Genomic DNA, 23997 nt, shown 5'->3' with positions numbered 1-23997 from the left:
GATACTTTCACAACAAAGAACACCTGAGAAATTTCATGAACACCAAACCAGCACTCCAAACAATTTTATGCAATATGCTAGAAAAAGACAATGAAGGTCACAACTCCATGAGGGACAACAGAGAGAAGACACCATGCAAGGTAAGGTACTAAAGGGAAAGGGGGAAAAATAAGAAAAGAGCCAACAACAATAAAACATCATGGCAAGAATGAATCAATATCTCTCAATTATAACTATCAATGTTAATGCCCTCAATTCACCAATCAAAAGAAACAGACTGACAGAATGGATTAAGAAGCAAAACCCAGCAATATGCTGTATACAAGAAACACACCTAACTCAAAAGGAGATTCATAGACTGAAAGTAAAAGGATGGAAAACAGTTCTCCATGCAACAGGATCCCAGAAAAAAGCAGGGGTAGCAATCTTATTTGCAGACAATGTAGATTTCAAACCAAAACTAATTAAGAGAGACAAAGATGGTCACTACATCTTTGTGAAGGGAACAATCCAAGAGAAAGAGATGACAATCCTAAATATATATGCACCAAATATGAATGCCCTCCAACTATACAAAACAAATATTAATGGACATGAAAAACCAAATAAACAACACATATATAGTGGGGGACCTCAACACCCCTCTATCACAAATAGACAGATCATCTAGGAAAAAAATTAACAATGAAATTCTAGAACTAAACCAAGCTATTGAACAAATGGACTTAATAGATGTTTATAGATTGTTCCACCCCACAAAATCAAAATACACATTCTTTTTGGCTACACACGGTCATTCCCCAAAATAGATCACATGCTACCTCATAGGGCAAATCTAAGTAAATGTAAAAGAATTCAAGTCATCCCCTGTATATTATCAGACCATAGTGCAATAAAATTGGAGATCAATAGCGTAAGAAACTGCAAAACACCCACAAACACATGGAAATTGAATAACACGCTCCTAAACAACCAATGGGTCACAGGGGAAATTAAAGAAGAAATTAGACAGTTTCTACAAGTAAATGATAATGCCAGTACAACATACAGGAATCTGTGAGACACAATGAAAGCAGTTCTACGCGGGAAATTCATAGCAGTGAATGCCCATATTAGGACAACAGAGAAAACTCAGTTAAATAACTTAATGCAGAACCTCAAGCTCCTAGAAAAAGAAGAGCATAACAAACCGAAAGCTTGTACAAGAAAGGAAATTATAAAGATCTGAGCAGAAATCAATGCAATGGAGACTAAGAGAAAGATGCAAAAAATCAATGAATCGAAGAGCTGGTTTTTTGAAAGAATAAATACAATCGATAAACCTTTAGCCACCCTTATCAAAAAAAGGAAAGCAAAGGCTCAAATCCATGCAATTAAGAATGAAAAAGGTGAAGCCGCAACAGATCCAGCAGAAATTCAGAGGATCATCAATATCTGCTTTGAGAACCTGTATTCTAATAAAATGGAAAACACAGAAGAAATGGACAGATTCCTAGATACATACAAATTGCCAAAGTTAAATGAAGAAGATATCAAAATTCCAAACACCCCAATAACAATGAGTGAAATTGAAAATGTAATAAAAAATTTACCAACAAAGAAAACCCCAGGTTCTAATGGCTTCACTGCTGAATTCTACAAGACATTTAAAGAAGAACTAATACCATTACTCTTTAAACTCATCAAGGAAATTGAAAGGGAAGCAAGGCTTCCAAATTCATTCCTGGAAGCAAGTGTTGCTTTGATTCCAAAACCAGGGAAAGACCTAACCCAAAAAGAAAACTACAGGCCAATCTCCCTAATGAACATAGATGCAAAAATCCTCAACAAGATAATGGCAAACAGAATACAGAGGGTCATCAAGAAGATCATACACCCTGACCAAGTCAGATTTATCCCAGGGATGCAAGGATGGTTCAACATTCATAAATCAATAAATGTAACACACTATATCAACAGAGTCAAGGACAAAAACCATATGATCATCTCAATAGATGCAGAAAAGGCATTTGACAAAATCCAGCACCCATTCATGATAAAAACGCTACAGAAAATTGGAATAGAAGGTCTTTATCTCAACCTGATTAAGGCTATCTATGAAAAACCAACAGCCAACATCATACTAAATGGTCAAAAACTGAAAACTTTCACGCTAAAATCAGGAATAAGACAAGGATGCCCACTATCACCACTCCTGTTCAATATTGTTCTGGAAACATTAGCCATAGCAATTAGACCAGAAAAAGAAATAAAAGGAATAAAGATAGGAAAGGAAGAAGTGAAACTGTCATTATTTGCTGATGATAGGATATTTAATATAGAAGACCCAAAAACCTCGGTCAAAAGCCTTCTAGATCTAATTGACAGATTCAGTAGAATAGCTGGATATAAGGTCAACACTCAAAAAGCAATAGCCTTCTTATACGCAAATATCAGACCCATTGAGAGAGAAATTCGGGAAATAATTCCTTTTACAATAACATCTAAAAAAATAAACTATCTAGGAATCAACCTAACAAAGGAAGCAAAAGACCACTACACTGAAAACTACAGCACTCTGAAGGAGATCGAACAGCATATAAGAAAATGGAAAGATATCCCTTGTTCCTGGGTAGGAAGAATCAATATAGTGAAAATGGCCATACTTCCAAAACTGCTATATAGATTTAATGCAATACTGATTGAAATTCCAACAATGTACCTCACAGAACTAGAGAAAACAACCCAAACATTCATTTGGAACCAGAAAAAAATCTAGACTAGCAAAAGCAATTCTGGGCAACAGAGACATGACTGGGGGTATCACAATCCCCAACTTGAAACTATACTGCAAAGCTACTGTGGTAAAAACAGCAAGGTACTACCAAAGAAACAGACCCAAAGATCAGTGGAATAGATTAGAAGATGCAGAAACAACTCCAGACATACTCAGCCACCTCATCTTTGAGAAAAGAGCCAATTGCCCTCATTGGAGGAAAGATAGCCTGTTCAATAAACGGTGTTGGAAAAACTGGATTTCAACCTGCTAAAGATTAAAACTAGACCCATACCTATCACCGTGCACTAAACTAAGATTGAAATGGATTAAAGAGCTAAATATCAAGACAGAAACAGTAAACTTGCTGGAAGATAAGTTAGGTAGAACTCTCAATGACATTAGCATAGGAAAAGACTTTATGAACAAAACCTCAGTAGCACAGGAGCTAACACAAAGAATCAACAAGTGGGATCTCATCTTATTAAAAAGCCTCTCCACTGCAAGAGAAACTACCAACAGAGCTAAGAGACAACCTACAATATGGGAAGAAATTTTTAGCAGCTGTACCTCAGACAAAGGTCTACTATCTAGAATATATAAAGAACTGAAAAAAATCAGACCCCCCCCCAAATTCAAAGACCCAATTCAAAAATGGGCATCGAAAGTGAACAGACATTTCTCAGACAAAGAAGTAAAAACAGCAAATAAATATATGAAAAAATGTTCAACATCACTGGTCATTTGAGAGATTCAGATGAAAACAACACTGAGATTCCACCTCACCCCAGAAAGAATGGCTGCTATCAAGAAAGCTACCAATAAATAACAAATGCTAGCGGGGGTGTGGAGAGAAAGTAACCCTTCTCCATTGTTGGTGGGAGTGCAGACTGGTGAAACCACTGTGGAAATCCGTATGGAGATACCTCAAAGAACTCGGACTAGAGGTCCCATTTGACCCAGCTATTCCCCTACTGGGTATCTTTCCCAAAGAATTAAAAGAATCATACCTCAGCGATATATGTGCACCTATGTTTATAGTGGCACAGTTTGTAATAGCTAAGGTTTGGAAACACCCCAAGTGCCCATCAACTGGAAACTGGATAAAGAAGATGTGGCTTTTTAAATAAAATGGAGTACTACCCAGCCATGAAGAATGATAAACTAGAGACATTTATAGCTAAATGAATGCATATTGAGGCCATACTCTTAAGTGAAATAAATAGAACACACATGTGTAAATACGAAATAGTATCTCTAGTGTGAGAAACTGAAAGTCTAAATAAGGATGAATATGATTAAAATGAATAACTGATAATTTGAAATAGGAAAAGGTCCCAAGGTGGAGGGGTGGTGGGAGGGGAAGGGGAAAGGGAAGAAAGGAAAGGAAAAATTATGTGAAAGAAAAAAAATGGAAACAAAGTCTGTGTAAATAGGGAAGGGTGGAGGGGGTGAAGGGCGCATAGGTAATGGGGAAAAAAAATAACTAAGATGCATCATGTTCAGGTACAAACACCCAATGATAAATGTAAATGTATTGTATACCTAAAATGTACCAATTAATATATAAATAAAAATAAAGTTAAGAAGTAATTGGTTGCCAATTTCATTCTGATATTGAGTAATCATATCAGTGGTAATATTAGCATTCTAATGTCCAAGCTAGTAGAATGAAAGCACAATAAAAGATAGAAGATAGGAACAAATGAGCAAATTGGTATTTTTAATATCTGACAAAATAGCAATCTGTCGATCATTTTAATAGGCAAAGTGAAAGACTTGGTAAATTTATGAAAGATTGGTTTCTTTTATCAACTTTAACTTTTTCTTTTTTACTTTTCAAGAAGAAAGGTTTATTTTGGCCTATAGTCTTAGAGGTTTTCAGTCCATCTCTCTTGGCCTTGTTCCTTTGGGCCTGTGGTAGCACACTACACTGTGTAAACAACAATTTTTAATTATCACATGTATGAGAAGTAAAGATCAATTTAAGGTATATATCAGAAATATGCACTATTTTGACAGTCTTTTAAATCCCAACATAGAATAATATAAAGGTCATTATTCTGATTCTAACATTGATTCCAAAAGAATTAATTAATAGAATATAAGCATCAATTGACATTTTATCTACATAAGGAAAAGACCACATCAATCAATGTTCAGAGCTTGCTTGCACATCAAAAGGAAGTTCATCAGATCCCCAGAATAGGAAATCCCCTCTAAAACTCCCACTACCATGTTGACAAAGCAGAACTGCTTGTTACATCTATTTTTGTATCTTGGTCTTCTCTAAATGATTTCAATTAAATATAGATTGCTTTGGGGGTAAAGTGGAAAATTATAGTGGTGACTTTAAAAATGTGTATGCAAAATGTAAAAGCAAATCACAATACCAGCTTCTACTTATGTTTTTGGTTAGATTTAGCTAAGCAATGGCTCTGCTAAGAGCCCTCTTTCCAAAATGTCTGCATTTTCTGTGGTTTTTGAATACTTCAGGCTGGATTTAGGCACTAGCACAACCCAACTATTTTCAGGTAAACAAAAGATAGCTGATCTTGAAATACATACTTCTCAGCATATTAAATATATATAATACATATATAAAGATCTCTATAAAATTTACCTTTTAAATATTGATGTTTTGTTACTTTTTTATGATTTTCTTCTACTAGGGGTCAAAACGTGGTGTGTTGAGTACTTTGAACTGAAAGAGTTTGGATAGACCTCAGAAAGGAGGATTTTAAAAATTTCCCTCTTCTTTCTATTTCCTCCAAGCAGGTCATAAAACCTAGGTTTTCTTTCTCCCAAAGCAAGCAACAAAATCTAGGAAAGTCTCTGATCTCTTTCCTTCACCCTGAAGGTTCTCATGTGACAAGTATCCCGTGCCATACCCAGGAGAAGGATGTCTTACAGAGACAAAGAAGTTTGGGGGTTTTTTGGTACCAGGGATAGAACTCGGGACCTTGTGCTTTTGAGGTAGATCGCCGAACCACTGAGCTAAATCCCTAGCCCAGAGACAAAGAATTTTAATAAACAAGTATGACTGGGTTCCTCCATCAGTCTATTACCATTAGGCCACACCCTTTTGTCCAATCATATTGCTCTACAAGTAACCACTTCTCTCATCATGCAGTGAGAAACTGTTTTCCCTGGGTCTTTGAGTCTTCATATCTGAAGGAAAGCTCTGCTGTCACACAAAACATTGTTAAGTATGTTTGTTATTCTTTTCTCTTGCTAACTTGTCTTCTATTATTGAGTGTTGACCATAATCCTGGTGATAGGTGGGGAAGCGGGGTTACTTTATATCTCTATGGGAGACCAGATGGGAAGAATGAGGCCTAATTGGCCTCCTCCCTGAGCACTGAGAAGAAAGAGGGCATGCAAACTTGCTAACACTCAGGGAAAAGTAAAAATACCTGAGGTTACGTTATTTACCCTTGGAGGGTGGGAGACAGATGAATTGTGTGTAACTCTAATTGCTTGTGCCCATGTCTGAGTGAATAAAGCCAAGGTGCACCAGTCATTTGGGGCTCTATGTCGAAGGGAGACCTGAGGCCCCTGGCCCCCCCAAATTTTAACCTGTTTCTGTGTCTCTATTTTTCATCTTCGTCACCCCTTGGTCAGGTTCAGACTTGAAGTCTGGTTCCTACATATCTTCTCTACATTTCCATGTGTTATATTTCATGATAATGTTTTTCAGTGGTTGCTATAGATATTATACTATAGATCTTTTAAGTGTCCACACAGATAATACTGTACCACTTCAACTAAATGTAAATCTTTTGCAACATTATAGTTCCATTTACTCTTATGTTTTGTGATATTGCATATTTGTGCATGTGTGTAATGCATCCATTGTATGATCCATAATTTTTATTTTAAAGAGCAATGTTTTTTAAATAAGTAAAAGAGAAAAATATATGATCATTTATATGTTCTCACATATTTAGCATTTGTGCTCTTCTTTTCTCACCTGTCAACCTAAGTTTCTTATCTCATATAATTTTCCTTCTGTATGAAGAACACTTTCGCTATTTCCCACAGTACAGGTCTGCTGTTGCTGAATTCTTTTAGTTTTTATTTATCTTAAAATATCTTTTTTTAACCTAAATATAAAATTTTAAATTGACAGGAACTTTTTTGTTTCAGTGCTTGAAGATTTCATTCCATTGCCATATTTACTCCATTATTTCTGATGAGAAGCTGTCATACATCTGTTGTTCCCATGTACACATCTACACAATTGGAGTTTTTGTTATTTTCAAGATTTCATCTTCATCTTTGATTTTCATCAGTTTGATTATAACATATTAGGGTGTGGTTTTCTTTTTATTTGTCCTATTTGGTGTTCTCTTAGCTTTTTTGGCTCTGTAAGTTGTTTTTCACAAAATTCATGAAAAATTTGGCCAGTATTTTTCAAATATTTTAATGCCTTATTTATGTTTTAAATCTCTCTCTCCCTCTCTCTCTCTCTCCTGCCCCTTCCCTCCTCTTTCCAAATTTGTTATGTTTGTTCTGTAACTTTTAATATTGCCCCACAAATCTTAACACAATTTTTATTTTTTCTTTGTTCTTCAAATTCCACAATGTCATACTGGCTTGTCATTCAATTCAATGATCTTACGTTGTCAATCTATAATTAAAACAATCAAATGAATCTTTTCAAATGTACTTTTCAAGTCTATAATTTCCATTTACCTCATATTTATAGTTTCCATTTGTACTCTGCGATATTCATTTTTCATCTATTATCATCATTTTTCTGTAAAATTTTTATAAAAGCTGCTTTGAAATCCTTCTTCACTAATTCTAACAACTGTGTATTTCATGTTGATTTTTATATATTACATTTTCTCTTAACTATGGGACACCCCCCCAAGTGTGTGTGTGTGTGTTTATGTGTGTGTTTTGTGTGTTTTCATATCATGGGCTGAAAACTTCAAAACTGAACCAAAATAAACCTTTGCCTTTTTATACTGTGACTTCATAAGCAATATATGATTATATGCTAGGTTTTATGAATCATTAATTATAGGGAAATTAGATTTTGTTGGCCTTCTTAAAGAATGTTGGCTTATTTTTTCTTAAAGAATGTCAGCTGACAGCTAAATCACTGGTGGATACTTCTGTTCTTGTCAGATATGGATTTATTCTTTACGAGACCTTTATTTATATTTAGTTTTTAATCTCGTCCTGGGTCATACTTTACTCTAGAACATGGTCTTTTCTCTTACAATATAATTTCTCTGAATCTCAACTGAATGACAACTGAATTCTCTCCATGTTGACTAGGCTGGCACCACAATGAATTTCAGCCCTGTATGCCCTCTGGTATTACTATTCAGCTCTGAGCTCTGAAAAAATAACATGTGTTAGGTTCTGTGAAGTCTTGCCCTGTATTCATATGGCTCAGTCCTTTGCCAAGGACTCATAACCAACTCCCCACACTACTGCAGCCCCCTGTAGATTGCTCTGTCTTCCAAGAGAACATGCCCTGAAAGTTTCAGATGCCTCAGCAGCCTGCATCACCAATCTCTTTCTCTTAAGCTCAGTGAGTTTAACAATCCCAATAGCTCCAACTTTCATACCACTGGGAAACCCGAGGTGTCGTTGGGGTGATTGAGGAGCTCACTATTTATATTACACTTTTTTCAATGACCGTGGTTTTGCCCAGTCTAGGACTCGATTCCTAAAAATGATGGCGTCATATATTATCTCCCATTTTATACTTCCTTTTGTTCAGAGGGTCATGTCTAGTACCAGTCACTCTGTCAGAGTTAAAAGTTGAAGTTATTTTTTTAAAGCCCGTTTTCTACGACATTTCTATACATATTTTCTTAATAGCAAAATTGGACAGCGCAATAATGTATTTTAAATAACCTTCTAAAGAAATAAACAAAAAGGTTATGGTCCCCAAGTCAAATATACATGTAATATATATTACAAAAGAACCCTGTCTTTTTGCATAACATGGGGTAACTCTAGTTTAATAAAATCATATTAAGGTATTATGCTCCAAAATCTGATTAATTTCAATATTTTATATTTTACACATACAAAGGAATTATTAAGAATTCCACTTATTTACATTTATGTTCTACATGAAGCATTATATTTTAAATGTTGTATTTTTCTTTAGAAAAGAGGAAGAGCTCAATTATTTTTCTGTTTCAGCAAATCATCTGTTTGGCATTTAGAAATCATAGCTAATTTAGATAGTGACTTTTTTTAAAGATAGAGTTCAACTAACAAAATCAATTTCTACCAGAACTTTAGCTTCAGTGCAAAGAAACTCAGTAAGTCATTTTGCTATTAATGTTTCTATATTTCTATAGTAACAATCTACCAAAACTTAAACCTATATTAAAAAGATAGAATGTAATATTTCAGGTAGTTTTTTTGCTTAAATTCTTTTATGGATACATTTTAGGTATACAATATGTTTACATTTATCCTTGGGTGCTTGTACCTGCACATGATGTATCTTGATTCTTATTTTTTCCCCATTACCTGTGTGCCCTTCACCCCCTCCACCCTTCCCTATTTACAAAGACTTTGTTTGCATTTTTCTTCTTTTCTCTTAATTTTCCCTTGAGGGGTTTTAAAAAATATTTACCATATAATTTGGTGATGGTAGCTAAGAGCTTTGCACAATTCATCTTATAAATGTAGACATGTTAATGTATTTAAATATATTAATTTTCCACTAGCATTTAAAATTTATTATTGTCTTGATTTGGCAGTAAGAAGTTAAAAGGGGTTCAAAGTCCAAGTGAAATGGTTTTTAAGTGCTTTGGGAATTATGAGTTATATTCATTTTAACATCACCAGGTCATTTTAAAAGTTCCATGTTGCCAGTGTTGAAATTTTTAAATCAGAATTTCCTTTGATTAACGCTTTCAGTGAAATACAGAAAAGACCAAGTCAGGCATTTAACAAATAAGGAAATAATTAGGTCAATAAACTTTTGAAAAGTGTAATATTTTAAACATCTAATCAATAATTAGGAAAAGGCAAAATAAAACCATAGTAAGTTATCATTGTATGCCCGGTAGATTGGCAAAATGTTTTAAATGTTTGACAGTACTAAATGTGAACAAGTATGTGAAATAACAGAAAACACTTCTTTAGTGAGTGTAAATTTATACCACACTTTGGAATGCAAGTAGGCATTTTTAGTAAAGTTGGTATACCTACTTGACAACCTTACGGATCCACTCAGCATGTACTTTCAGAAAAGAGCTGGGCATTATGCCACATAAACAAATGCATGACACATAAACAAGCGCAGAAATTGCCATATTTTTTGCAATGGGCAAGAACTAGGAACAATTCAATATGCATCACTACCTAACAGATAAGGAAATTGAGTTATATTCATATAATGGAAAACTAGTCAAACAACGAAAGTAACTACAACTACTCAAAAACACAGGGATGAATCACAAAGGCACAACATTGAGTGAAAGAAAGTAATCTTAAAGTAACATGTATTGTGTTACTCAGAAAATTTCAGAGTCAAAGTAAACTATATTGTTTAGGGATGCATATGTAAATAGAAAAATAAAGAGAAAAGCAGAAAAAGTGAAAACTGCAGGAGAGTGCTTACTACCAAGTCAGAGGACAGAGAATTGGACAGTACTATGTTCAGGCTTCTGGATAACTGGCTGTGTTTTATCTCTTGACCATAGTGTTGCTCATGGTACAGTGGGATTTATAACAATTCATGTGTCATATCATTTGCTGTAAATATGTTATTTTTCAAAAAATTTTGATGTATACCCAGAAGATTCAAGATAAATGATTAGACAGAGGATAAAAGGAAAGAATACATAGAAGCATTAACAATATATTGTGATGCTGGTCTTTTAAGTAGAATAACGTCTAACTCAAAATAAGGATTCAGACTTCTTTCCTCTTTCCACTCTTTCCACTCTATCATACTAGGTGCTATAATTTGGATGTTGGATATCTCCTAAAGACCTATGTGCTGAAGGTTCAGTCTCCAGGATAGGACTAGTGAGATGTTGTGGAAGGATTGGGAGGGTAAGGCTCACCAGGGGGTGTACAGGTTTTTAGGGTTTGTCCTGAAGAATATTGTGAGACACCTGCCCCCTCCACTCTCTCTTTTGCTCCCCTGACGTTAAGTGAAGTGAATAGTTTTGCTTCACCACACACTCCTGCTATGATGTGCTACCTTCCCATGGGCTGAAAGCAATGGGGCCAGTTGGTCGTGGACTGGAACCTCCAGAACTGTGAACCAACATAAGCCTTTGTTCTCTGTAGGTTGACATCTTAGGTATTTTGTTCTAGTGATGGAAAATGAACACATTAGATTATCTCATTTTTATAAGACAGTTGTCATAAACACAGAGTACTGTATCCTTTTTATTAGTTAATAAAACAATTTCAGTGTATACGCACAAACACACACACACTTTTCCTCTTGAATCATCAGCTGAATTTGTATCTCATGCCCATGCCTCCACCGTAATTTACATAGACCAATTACATTTTACCCTATGTGAGGAATGGCTTCTCATTTCCCCTGAAGCACAGGTTTGGGAGGAAGCATAGATAATTGAATAATCTAGAGGTTTAGTTAGATGTTTTCTGTTGCACATTTAATGTAGAAAATCTCCTTGAAAAGTTTTTGCCTTTGGATGAATGCACTCTTAGAGTAGTAATCAATTTTACCAGAAATAGCCCATGCCTAAACATTTTCTAACATACTTTAATAATTTTAAAAATTAAGTTACCATTAAGTAAATATCATATTACTGAAAGAAGAAACACAATCAGGTTATATCATAATCTAAATGTTATAAAACAAAGAAGATCCTCTATAGAATTTTAAGGGGAAATACTCTTGATGCCTCATTGCATGTATTCACTATCTGGTCATTGTTTATGATCAGAGGCAGCAAAAATACACTATCAGATTAATAAATATGTGTGGACTAATAAATATTACCCCACCAAGGCTCTTGATGAAAATAAAATTGCTTAAAAAGGGTGTTCCTGATTTTCTAGTCATGAAAGCATAAATCAAAAAAAAGAAAACTAAAAAACTGGAAAGAAGTTATATTCAAATTACATTGAATAGTGAAACAAAATTTAGACACAACACTTTTCCTTTCAGGGTTATTTTTGTGTACTAAGTGATAAAATATATATAAAGTACTTAGTATATTTAAGGAACAAAGGAATGACTCAATGTATATTGGTTATTTTACTAATTACTATTACTATTTTCTGCCCTAAAACTAACATCAGTCATTTCTCCAAGAAGCCCTTCCCTGGTTTGGTTTCTTGGAGTGTGGTATTAGAAACCAAACTCTGGGAGCTAGTTGTGTTCATTGCTGCTGGGGTGTCTTCCCTTCTAGGCCCACTCAGTTGATAGAGCAAGAAGGTTTACATGTATATACTAACCAGTGCATTCCAGTGCTGGAGATCAACCCAGGATTTCATGCATGCTAGGCAAATATTCCACCACTTAACTATATCTTTAGCTCCTCTATAAATATTTCTCTAGGAGGCCATCTGTACTAATATTAAGCTAAACATGAGTTTATGCTGATATCTCCTATTGTAAACCACCATCTCATAAATTATTCTAATATATATATACATGTATATCTATATGGTTTAGAATCATTGGAGATTTATTTTTTAATTCTTAACACATTTGCAGCATATAACAATTACATTCATAGTGAAGAGTTCATCATTTTTCTGGAGTTCTGTGATGGAATCTTATTCTACTTTGAAATCTGAATAAAACACTGAAACAGGAGTTTGTTTACTCACGAATTCTTTAAATTAGTGAGTACTATAAGTAGTATATGCTTGTGTTGGTTTTATGGAACATTAAATGCTTCACAAAGAGACTTTATTTGATTGTAGACAGATGACAAAGAAGCTGAAGAAGAGAAAGGGAAAACCATACTTAAAGTTGAAGTAACAGTATTTGAAAATATTCTTTTTACCCAGCGTGGTGGCACATGCCTGTAATCCTAGCACTCGGGATGCCGAGGCAGGATCGCCACAAATTTGAGGCCAGCCTGGGCTCCCTAGAGACCTCAAGCCCAGCCTGAACTACACAGCAAGACCTTGTCTCAAAAAGCAAAACAAAAAAAATTCTTTTAAATTGAAGTTAAATCACCACCATAAGTGTAATATAAATCTGTTACACAACTGGTATATAATTTATAAAAACATGATGAATTTTTTCAGATACATCACTTTGTGTCAATCAAGTTAACCTAATTATACCATTTTCTTAAAAGCTAAAAAGAATAGAAAAAAAGATGTTTTTAAGGGCAGATATATATATATATATATATATATATATATGCTGAAATATCACACTGAATCCCCAATTAATATGTATGATTAATACATTCTAATAAAATATATAAGAAATAAGATCCATTGTATGTGCTGACTAAATTTTTGTAGGTTTTCCACATGCATTCTAATATGCTGCAACACCCAAGACTTGGAATATTATCTACATATTTTCAATTTTATCTTGACAATTTATATGTAAATAAAATATGAATTTACATTTGAAAATTTCTTTTCCCAAATAATTATTCAACTAAATTCAACAAAAAAGAATATGGACACAAAATTCCATGAGTCAATTTATTAGACACATAGGACACCATAAATACTGAGTTTCTTAATAGTTTTATGTTTTCCCCTATTTCTGTTACTAATATTCTAAAGTTTATCCTTTAAGAAGTCACAGGGAGGGAGACTTTTTTTAAGTGGCCAGTTTGAGCTCAATCTTATGACTTTTTATAAAGAAATTTTGATCTCTGGGGGATCAGTAGCTCAATCCCCTTCTGAGATGTTGAAGTCTAAAGCTATGGCCATGGTGAATAAACTTGGCTACCTTGTTCAGTTATTCTCAGAAATGTTTTTGGTTGATCATATTACACTAATTGATGCCCTAAAAGTGATCTCAGTGGTGTGAAAGGGTAATTGTGAGTTATTTACAGGTTGAGAATTGATTTTGCCATTTTTAGGGAAAGCAGGTGAGGGGGGTAAGTGGCTTGAGGAGGGAAGTGGAAAAGAGCCTATCTTTATAGCATTCTAGTAAACCACAAACCACTTCACTTTTACTTCTGTGATTGATAGTGCCACTGAAAACCCTCTGTGGGATGACTGTACTGTCTTGAATCTCAAACCGTAGACTATTCATTATATTGTATATCTTCCACCCTGACCTGATATTGATGTACACTGTGTTTAATGAATCATATTTATCACACTCTGTTCAGAACAGGATGTACTGTGTATCTTATCTTAGACTCATGATCCAAGCGGGAAATGAAGCTAGCAGGGTCTGAGAATAGAATCTGAGTAGAAGGCAGGTTAGGAAATGGTGGATAGGAAGAGACAGGAGATAGAAAATTTGAGTTTGTCTCCAGCTGGTGCTATGCAGAGCATACAAACATTGGTTAAAAGGAACAGTGGCTCTTGGCATCAGTTTGGTGGCAAGATTACTATGCAAAACCAAATCCTCTCAGCTTCAGATTACCATTTGAATCAGTCTCCAACTAATGGTCATAACAGTTTGCCGAAGTGTTGAACCCATGTGCGTACACACAAGATCAAACAGTTCAACCAAAATAAAGCCTGGTTTAAATAGATGATGTAAAAGAAATTGCAAGTAAAAAACATGAGGAGAGAAAATAATCATAAGCATATTTCTAAACTAATGCTTTTCCTTAAAAGAAAGCAAATTAATGAGATTGGTACATAGTGTCTAACCATGTGTGATCATATTATGGTTTTCCCTTCATGCCTTGCTAATGTCTCCAATATTTCAGGGCACATGATGGCCAGCCAGGGTGTGTTAGGCTAAGCTACAGCCATTCTAGTAAACACCAGTGTGGATGTACACCTAAGGTAGGGGAGGTTACTTGCAGACACATCATTGGAGGGAGCCAGAGGGAGTAAACAATTCTGAATACAACCAATTTATTGTACAAACTGCACTATATTTTTCTCAAACCACAGGTGTCAGATGCATCATGTCAAATCTCTCTTTCATACCAGGTAGAAGACCCCTTAACAAAACACTGGGCAGATTCCATAACTTCTGGGTACTCTCATTTATTCACTTAGAGTTATAAAATCCATCAGGTTAAATTTCCAGTTTCTTCTCCAGTTCAGACCCCCACCCCCTGTTTCTGTCAGTCTCTCCCTCCATCCTTCTCTCCCTCCTTCCCCTTCCTTTCCCTTTTCCTTCTTCCTCTCCCCCTCCTTCTTCTCCATCTTCACCTTCTTCTCCTTCTCCTCCTGCCCCCATCCATCCATCACTCTCCCCCTGTTCACAGGCTTGACCCTAAGGAGACTTAGGACTTGGGAGAGGGCCATGGGCTGTTCCTATTCTTCTCAAACCAGCATTAAAAATTAGAGCAGAACCAAGGTTTGGTTTGGAGCTGTCTCTTTTCATTCTTAAAGTGAAACTCCTTTGCTCCTGGTTTTAGGGGCTGGGAAGGATAATTCTTGCTGTTTAATTGCTCTCATGGAGGTTGTCATGGCTTCTGGGACTAAGATGGGCTTGGGCTGGTTATTTGTACTTTTACTAACTGGCTGATTTTTATTAATTTTATAATAGACATAATTATACATATTTATGGGTACAATGGGATATTTTAATATATGTATACAAAACGAAGCAATCAAATTATAGTAATTGTACACCTATCATGTCAAACATGTATAATTTCTTTGTGGTAAAACATTCAAAGTCCTCTCAACCAGATATTTTGAAATACACAAATGAATTGTCAACAACAGTTATACTACTGTGCTGCAGAGCTGTACAAATTATTCCTCATCTCCAATTGTGCTCCTCTCCTCCCTACTACTCTCCCCAGCTTCTGTAACTATTATTCTTTTCCTACTTTTATGAGAGCAATATTTTTTAGCCTCCACATATGAAGGGGAACATGCAGTATTTGTTTTTCGGTGCCTGACTTATTTCAGTTCACATAATGTCCTCTAGGTTCATCCATGTTGCCAGAGATGACAGTATATTTTTCATTGTTTAGGGGTGACTAATTTTCCATTTGTGTATATATACATCACATTTGCTTTATGTGTTTCCCTGTCATTCTTATGCCAGACATCCAAATGCTGGCTCTTTTAGGTGACCTAATAAGACACTGGTGAATCTACCTACACCTCAGCTGCCTGACTTGTCACTGTCCAAGTCCCCTCAGTGGTTCTACTATTGCACTACAGAGTATACCCAATAGCCCCTGGCTGCTGAGTCCTATTGGGTGGAGTTTTAGCCTTTCGCCTATGCCTGGGGGTAAAATGGAAAATTCACATACTGGAGTAGACAAAGTCAGCAATCAGCTGAAATCTTCTAAAATCCATTTTAATATTTTTGTGTGACATCTCACCTCCCCCAAATTTCTCAGTTCCATGGCTTTTAACAGCTAGTAATCATCCCTTGGTTTTAAAAGCATGGTCTCAAGCTACTGGAACCTAAAGAAGTGCCAGAAAGTTTATTTCCCTCGGGAAGCTGTTTACCAATGAACTAGCCAGTAAGGGGATATGAATGTCCAGTTCTCTACTCAGTTTGAAATGATTTGAGACTTGCACTTCCAGGCAGAATCAGGTGGAGCTCTCTTCACCACTGTTGGATTCTTGGGCCTTTGATCAGCTTCTTCTCCTTCCCTTTTCTGCTCCTCCCCCCAGTTCCCTTATTGGTCTCCTGGGTGCACTTTCTTAAGAAGTCACATGGGTCTTCATTCAGGGTCTGCTCTTTTAGAATGCGGCCTAAGAAATTGACTTTTGACCTGAAGTTGGATATGCACTGGGCTCTGCCCCCATTGTTCACTTCCCATCTTACCTCTTTCAGTTTTTCTTTTTGATTAATGTCACAGGTCTGAGTAGCTGTTAATATTCCTTTCCTTCTTTCTTTTTCCCTCCCTCCATTCTTCTTTCTCTTCCTTTTTTCTCTTTTTTCTTGGTATTTTTCTCTTTCAATTTTTTTTATTCAGGAAGTTTATTGGTACATTTTAGGTATATAATATGATGACATTCATCATTGGCAATTTGTACCTTTACATGATGCATCTTGGTTCTTATTTTTCCCCATTCCCCTGCCCTCCCTTCAATCCCTCCATCCCTCTCTATTTACAAAGACTTTGTTTCTATTTTTTCCTTTTCTCATATTTATTCCTTTCCCTTCTTTCCTTTCCCCTACCCCTCCCACTTCCCCTTCTCATTTAGACCTTTTCTTCCTATTTCACATTATCTATTTTACATTTCAATCCTTATTTACACTTTCAGTTTCTCACACCAGAGAAACTATTTGTCCTGTTTATTTCACTTAAGAGTATGGCCTCAATGTGCATCCATTTAGCTATAAATGTCTCTCATTTCTCATTCACTATGGCTGAGTAGTACTCCATTTTATATATATATATAGGCCCCACATCTTCTTTATCCAGTCTTCAGTTGATGGGTAATCGGGCTGTTTATTACTCTTTTAGAACAAGCCTTTTACATTTCTAGCTTTTTTAGCACTCCTGGAATTTTGGAGGGGAGCTAAACTGTTGCACTTTTGGACGGTGTGTTTCTCTTGATAATAATGCTTTGCTTTGAATTGTTCAAGTGATTAGGATATTGGTTGGCATTTCTTTATGAAGAGGGAACATAAAGGAATAGAGAACGTGTCCTGAAAGTTCCACTTCCTGGGGATGCTACTGAAAAAATTCCCTTAAGTACCAAACTTCAGCCTTCCAAATATACCCAAACTCAGAGTTCTGAACTAGAACTCATTCCCAGAGCTAGCAGTGGCAGCCAAGGGCTGTGCTCCCTGTGGCAAGCGATCATCCCTTCCTCCAGTACTTAAAAACCTGGAGCTGTGGGAAGATTGGTAGGAAGAAGGGAAAGGGGAGCTCACCATAAATAGATGGTCAGATGAATAGCCAACTTTCATTATTGTTTATAGTTTGACCCAAGTGATGCTTCAGGAAGTTAAAACAAGAAACCTGGGCAACAGTTGGATAATTAAAATGGCTACATTGGCAAGAGATGCTTCCCCTTGTTTCTGATCCATAGCATTTATGAATGAAAGTGCCCAGCGTTTCAGTGGCTCTCCTTTTGAACTGGCTCATCCATTATTGGGGTAATGATTTTCCGTCTGGGCAACAGCAAAGCCAAAGGCCTATTACACAGGCAACATAAAGTTAAAAAGACATTATGAATAAAATGTTGGCTCACGCTGGCTTTTGCCAACCTTTCTCCAGAGACGATTGCCTGAATCCGACACGTGTTTATTACACTTAATAATGTTTACAGAATTCTTCCTTGAGCTCATTAGAGCTGTCAGATCAAAAGTAAATGTGTTCCCTTCTCTGTTTATCTCTGAAGACTTTGCAGTCAATAAAGCAAGATGAATGACATCCAGGGCGCAGACAACGTAGTCTCCTGCTTTGCGAACACTGCAAGTTACATCTGCCTGAGCAGGCTCTTGGGTCTCAGGACTGAGAAAGTGTGTATTTATCTGTGCGATCAGCCACCACGTACTTCTCTTAGAAGAGTGGCACTTCTCCAACTTCAATATGCACCCCAGAGTTTGCTGAAACACACACTGCTAGGCCCCATTCCCAGAGACTCTGACTCAGTGGTTCTGGGGTGAGTCTCAGAAACTTGCTTTTCTAGTAAGCTCCAGGTGATAGGGACCCTGCAGGTTCCCGGACTACAGGCAGAGTAGCCATGTTGTAGAGGTCATTTCCAATCCTTTCCTTTGTTGGAGGGTACCCTTTGACAATCTGGGACTTCTCGGCCCTCGGTATGCAGCAGGAAAGGTGGTGAAGGCGGTGAGGGCAGCAGCCGCAGTAGTTCCCGCGGAAACCCTGCGGAGCCAGCCAGCGTGGAGAGGCGGGGCCTGGATCCAGGGGGCGGGGCCTGAATCCGGGGGCGGGTCTTGGAGCCTAGGGGCGGGGCGCAGGGAAGCGGGCTCCAGCTGTCTGTTCCTGGCTGCGGCGGGGCTGAGGGCACAGCCAGCGATCGGCGAATCGCGGACCCCCGGGCAGCCCGGAAAGGTAAAGCCAGGAGAGCGCGCTGGCGGGTCTTCTTGACGGGTGGCTGCTGTCCGCACTCGGAGCGTCCCGGCGCCCTCGCGCTGCGTCCGGGTGCTCAGGGCATTTGCATTGCATCCAGGGACCGGCTGCCTAGCAGGGGTTTGGCGCTGTGCAGCGGCGGGGCCCGCCCAGGCTTGGGGGATTGGGGGTCCGCTGCGCAAGCCCGCGACCATTCCAGGACACTGGACTCGGAGACAACTTTGCGCAGCGGTCCTCTTCCAAGTTTCCTTTATTGCCATTGTCTTAGCGGTCTCCCGTCTGACAGTCTCCCCGGACTGACTCCAGCTTTGTTCTCATCAGGCAGACCCGCTGTCCCAAGGGCGTGAACCCGGGAGTTGCTGGCAAGTTGCACCTGCCAGCCTGCTGCTCCCCGCATCCTCCGCATCCCTGTCCGTCCCTCGCAGGCCTGGCGCACACTAGGGCTGGGCACCGCGAGGTCCAGTGCCCACGGGAACAGAGTTATCGTCCCATTCCCCTCTGGGGTCTGGGTTTGGAGCCTGGGCGTCGGACACCTGGGATGTGCTCGACTTGGGGTCGGAGAAAGGGCAAGAAAAAGTTTGGAGTATAAACTGGGTGTAGGGAGTGGGCAGTGTCAGGCTGCACTTGGCAAGAGTTGCAGACAGCGCTAGGCTAGGCGACTGGCAGAGGGACCCACCCGGGCGGCAAACTCTGGAAGCTGAGGCTCCAGGCCAGGACCGTTGCGGGGTGAGGGTGCTCTGCAAGCGCAGGAAGAGGCGGTGTGTGATTGCAGAGGAGACAGGTGAAAAAGAGAGCAAAGCAGAGGCACTAGGAATACATGTAATTAGAGTGTACTCGGTGTGCACTTTTTCCCTCCTTCCGCATATTTTGAAAAGGCTGTGCACAGGATGTCTCGCGCTCCCGGAGGCGGGCTGAGGCTTGGGGGCGGGGAAGAGGGATAAGTTTTATCCAGCGCAGGAGCTGCTTTGAACGCGAACAGGTGACAGCGGGAGTGTGTGTGCGTGTGTGTGCGTGTGCGTGAGTGTGTGTGTGTGTTCTCCCGCGCCCGGCTGAGGATGCTGGGGGGCCTGGACCGCCCGCCGTGCCTCCACCCCGCCCCTCCAGCTTTTGACAGGGGAGCGAGTCCCAGTGCTGCTCCCACTCGGGGCTGGCAGGCAGAGGCGAAGTGGTGGTCGCCCAGGGGAGCAGACAAAAGGGTGCATTTGAATGACCCTCCCAGGGCGAGGCGGCAGAGTGTGTGCGGCTGGGTATGGGGTCCTTTTGCTGCCACTAGGAAAGAACACTGGGGGAGGAGGGCTGAGGTGGGAAAAGGAGAAACACAGGTGAGGCAGAGCTGTGGAAAAGAAACAGAACAGGACTGAGAGCCCAGACTGCTGGATAGGCTGTACAATTATAAATCGATTTTCTAAAAAGGTAATTTAAAAAGGAAAAAATGAAAAACCTGAAGCTAAAATTTTAGAGGATGGGGGCGCGATAAGCTTGATTATTTGACAAAGGTATTTTATAGAGTGATGTTAGTAAGTCTGAAACCCTCTCTGAAGTTTATTGCTGGCTTTAGGTAATTTCTTTGACACATCTTTCCAGCACCTACTCCAGAAGTACCTTTTGACTGTCAGAAAGAAGTAAAAGGCATATATACACAAATAAAATGCAGCTAAATGAAGTTTAAATGAAGCTTTGAGCAGGATTAAATGGCTTGTGTAACTGCTGAATGTTGCTAAAGTACTGTCAGGGCTATAAAATAGCCAGACAAAAATAGAGGAAAAAAATAATTGTAACAAGAAAATGAAGGCTTTACAAGAACTTCAGTAATGAACACATAACAATTGATGGTATGATGCAGTAATTATTTTCGTATTTATGCCATTAACGATTGTAATTTAACGTTAATGTCCTGGTATTTTATTCCTTCTCATTTGCAGACAAAAGCACATCTGAGACACCATCAGGGAGTAATTTGGTAATATAAAGTCATGAATAGAAAACACTAAACCATGCTCAGAACTCTGACAACATAAAGCGTGAAACAAAATAACCTCATTTGCTGTTTATTATCTGTCTTTGTAATTCTGTTTACCATCATTTGCATAAATGAATAGCTAAATTGTATAGTATATCCCCTTTTGGAAAAAAAATACTTGATGCTTATAGATATACTGGGGGGGGGAACCTAGTAGGTAATACTTACATTAAACATGAAGAAGAAAAAAAACTTGTGGGATTCAAAACTGTCTGCAAATAATCAGAATGCAAATTCAACGTACTTTAGGCATCCTTATTTTACTTAACTTGGCTCAAATAGTTCTTAACAATATATGTGTAATTAGGAGATGGATAGGGACCAAACTTCTTTTCTAGCCAATCTTAACCAAACCAAATGAAACTACTCCACATTACAGCATGAAACAATTTTGTTAACCTGAAAAGCTCTGGTTTGCTGTTGAAACTTTCAAAGAGTAAATTTTCTGAATGTGAAAAGAAAGGAGTTTATTGGAAGAAGTTCAAAACAAAAGTCAGCAGAAACTTAAGTTATTAACATTTTAGGACAAACATCATCATCCACACATTTTAGAATTATTGTGCAGTATTTTAACCTTAGACTACTTGTTAAAGCTGCTTACTCATAAGATTAAGGGAACAATTAATAACTGTATTAAAAGGGCTCTGAAATAACATGGCAGCAAAAGAGCTGAGCAAAACATGTAGTGTTGGGAGGGACCTGTAAATCACATGAATGTTTAAAAAATTCATTTATTATTATTACCAGGCACACACAATATCACAATGATTGAATGTACCTTTTCCTTTCCATGGAAATAGGCTGGTCTTGTTTGGAAGACTGCAATGAAATCAGCATTACCTGAGAATGGATTCCTTGTGGGAATAGGGATCTTGTATGTATTTTAAGTACAGAGAAAAATAAAGGAGTAAATAACAAGTAAGCTGTCTGTTACAGTGGAGACTGGAGACCCTGTGAGACTGGGGCATGTTCTTAACAGTTTGCTGGTTACAAACTTGGGAAGTGTAATAATGTGAACAAAGAATAATTAAAATATAAATTTAATTACTGTTTTCATCCTTAAAGAAGTCACTATTTCTCTGAGTTTCCACTCTGAGAGTTAAAGGCTGACCAGTTTCTTACATTTCTATTGTTCTTTATAGCATTGTTCTAGAGAGCTCTATATTTTGGTTATAAAGTCTAAAATCTGACTTTTTTCTTTGGTACTAGGGATCGAACTCAGGACCTTGCACTGGCGAGACAGGCACTGGAAAAATCTGACTTTTGTTAATTTGTTCATTTATTTCTACTACACACATTTACTGAGTACCCACAATTAACATCCTGATACTGTAGTAGGTAATGGGGATTCAAGGATGAGTTAGACTTAATCTCTGTACTTAGAAAGAGAGTCCCATGATATATAGAATTATTATTTATCAAGTAAAACTTAAATAATATTTTTAAAAATGAGAGAGACGGTTACATGAGCAAATAAACACAGTAAAATGTACTAAGTGCCAGTCTATCCCAAAATTTTAGAATGAGAGAGACCAGGTTTGAGTTTTAGCTGTGTTTCTTATGTGATAATGAGATTTGACCCAGTTCTTTAACATCTCTGAACTTCCATTTTCTCATCTGGTAAATGGGAGACATAACACATCGCTAAATCAAAAGGTATCATGAAGATTGCATGGCAAAATATTTTAATATCTTCCATCTTGAAAACCAACTCTGAATACCATGCTTCTCAGCGTCCCCCACCTCATTTCTCCATTCCATGTCATTGTCACACTTCCCTTGTGGCTTGTCTCCGATGCTACCTCTGCCTCCTCTCCACCACACTGTCCTTTTCAATGTGACTCCTGCCTCCACCACTTATAGGGACAACTTCTGTTACAATCTTCCATGACCACTATGTAGTCAGATCCAAAGAGCTGCCTTCTCACTCCACCTTTTGGAGAATTTAAATCGTTTTCTGGTATCCTCTCTTGGCAACAGTGATTTGGGTGGCTTCTGTGAAAACTTCCAGTTTTCTTCTTTGGGTCTTTATTTTCTCACCTGCCACCTCCTCTAACTCATCTTGAAATAGAGCTTGGACTTCTGTAACCTTAGGGTTGTATCCTGGGCCCACTTCTGTCTCCTTCCTCCTCTTTCTCTCTCCCCAACTTTAGGTAATTTCTTTCTTTCTCATAGTTTCAAATCTTACCCATATGCTGACTCAATACTATGCCTCTAGTCCATACCTGACCTCCTCCAAGCTTCAGAAGCACTGATTCAGTGGTCACTTAACTTCTCCATTTGGATATTTTACAAGCACATCTAACTTTTTCACCCAAAATGAAAGTTGTTATTCTCACTACCAACAACCTACTAGGATTTATTCCCTCTTCATTCTTTCTCATTTTGGGAAATGACAGCCCTATAGATGCAATCACTCAGTCTAGAAACTTAGATTTATCCCTTCACCTTAACATATCTCTTAATTCTTTATCAGGTACTTTGTGTTCCAGGTAGATATTCGCTTGATTCACACAGGTATCCTGCCAATGTTGGTAATTTTTAGTCTGCATTTGTTCAGATTGGCCAGTGCAGTGACCATACCAATTAATAAATATTTTTAAGCTGTTACACTTCTTACATCTATCTGCCTCTGTCCATCCCCTTTGCTACCCCCAGTGTCCAGGCCAGTATCCTCTCTCACATATTATTTTTTCTTGATGTGATGGATTTGTCCATAAATTATTAGTATCAGTATTTTAAATGAATTGGCTACATTTTACATATTATATGAAACAAGTCTCATACAACCTAACACTGCAAAGTTGGGCAACAGTGAAAAGGAAAAGACTACTCTGTGTGGTAACTCACCAATTTAATGCTAAGATGAAGGCTAAAAGTCTCTTATGGCCTGAGAAACATGCCTGTTGAATTCCATGTTAAAACAACAGATTATGGAATTTCACTTTTGCCAAATTTGGAATACTCTGTGGAATACTTTACTTTTATGGAAATAAGATTGAAATTCTACCCCATAAAAGCATAAATGTATGTAATTATAATACTGAAAGGTTGATTGTTTTTTGCCATTAGGGTAAATATAGCATAAAACCTAGCCTACAAATATAATTAAGAAACTA

At 37.8% G+C, this 23997-nt stretch overlaps 1 protein-coding gene across 1 annotated transcript in view; it reads left to right on the top strand.

Moving 5' to 3' along the window:
• Window positions 1–18736: 18736 nt before the first annotated feature.
• The window catches only part of Rarb (retinoic acid receptor beta), a 784358-nt gene continuing 779097 nt past the window's right edge, over window positions 18737–23997 (top strand). The window contains exon 1 of the mRNA XM_087181442.1: window positions 18737–18840. The gene's annotated coding sequence lies outside the window, so the exon portion shown is untranslated. The remainder of the gene's footprint in view (window positions 18841–23997) is intronic.

The sequence above is a fragment of the Heterocephalus glaber genome, unplaced genomic scaffold (genome assembly GCF_053883595.1).
Source record: "Heterocephalus glaber isolate CG9 unplaced genomic scaffold, H.glaber_assembly_v1.0 deba00001472, whole genome shotgun sequence".
NCBI classification, from domain to species: domain Eukaryota; kingdom Metazoa; phylum Chordata; class Mammalia; order Rodentia; family Bathyergidae; genus Heterocephalus; species Heterocephalus glaber.
The sequence above is the reverse complement of the archived record's forward strand: the minus strand, read 5'-3'. Positions and strand labels throughout refer to the sequence as shown.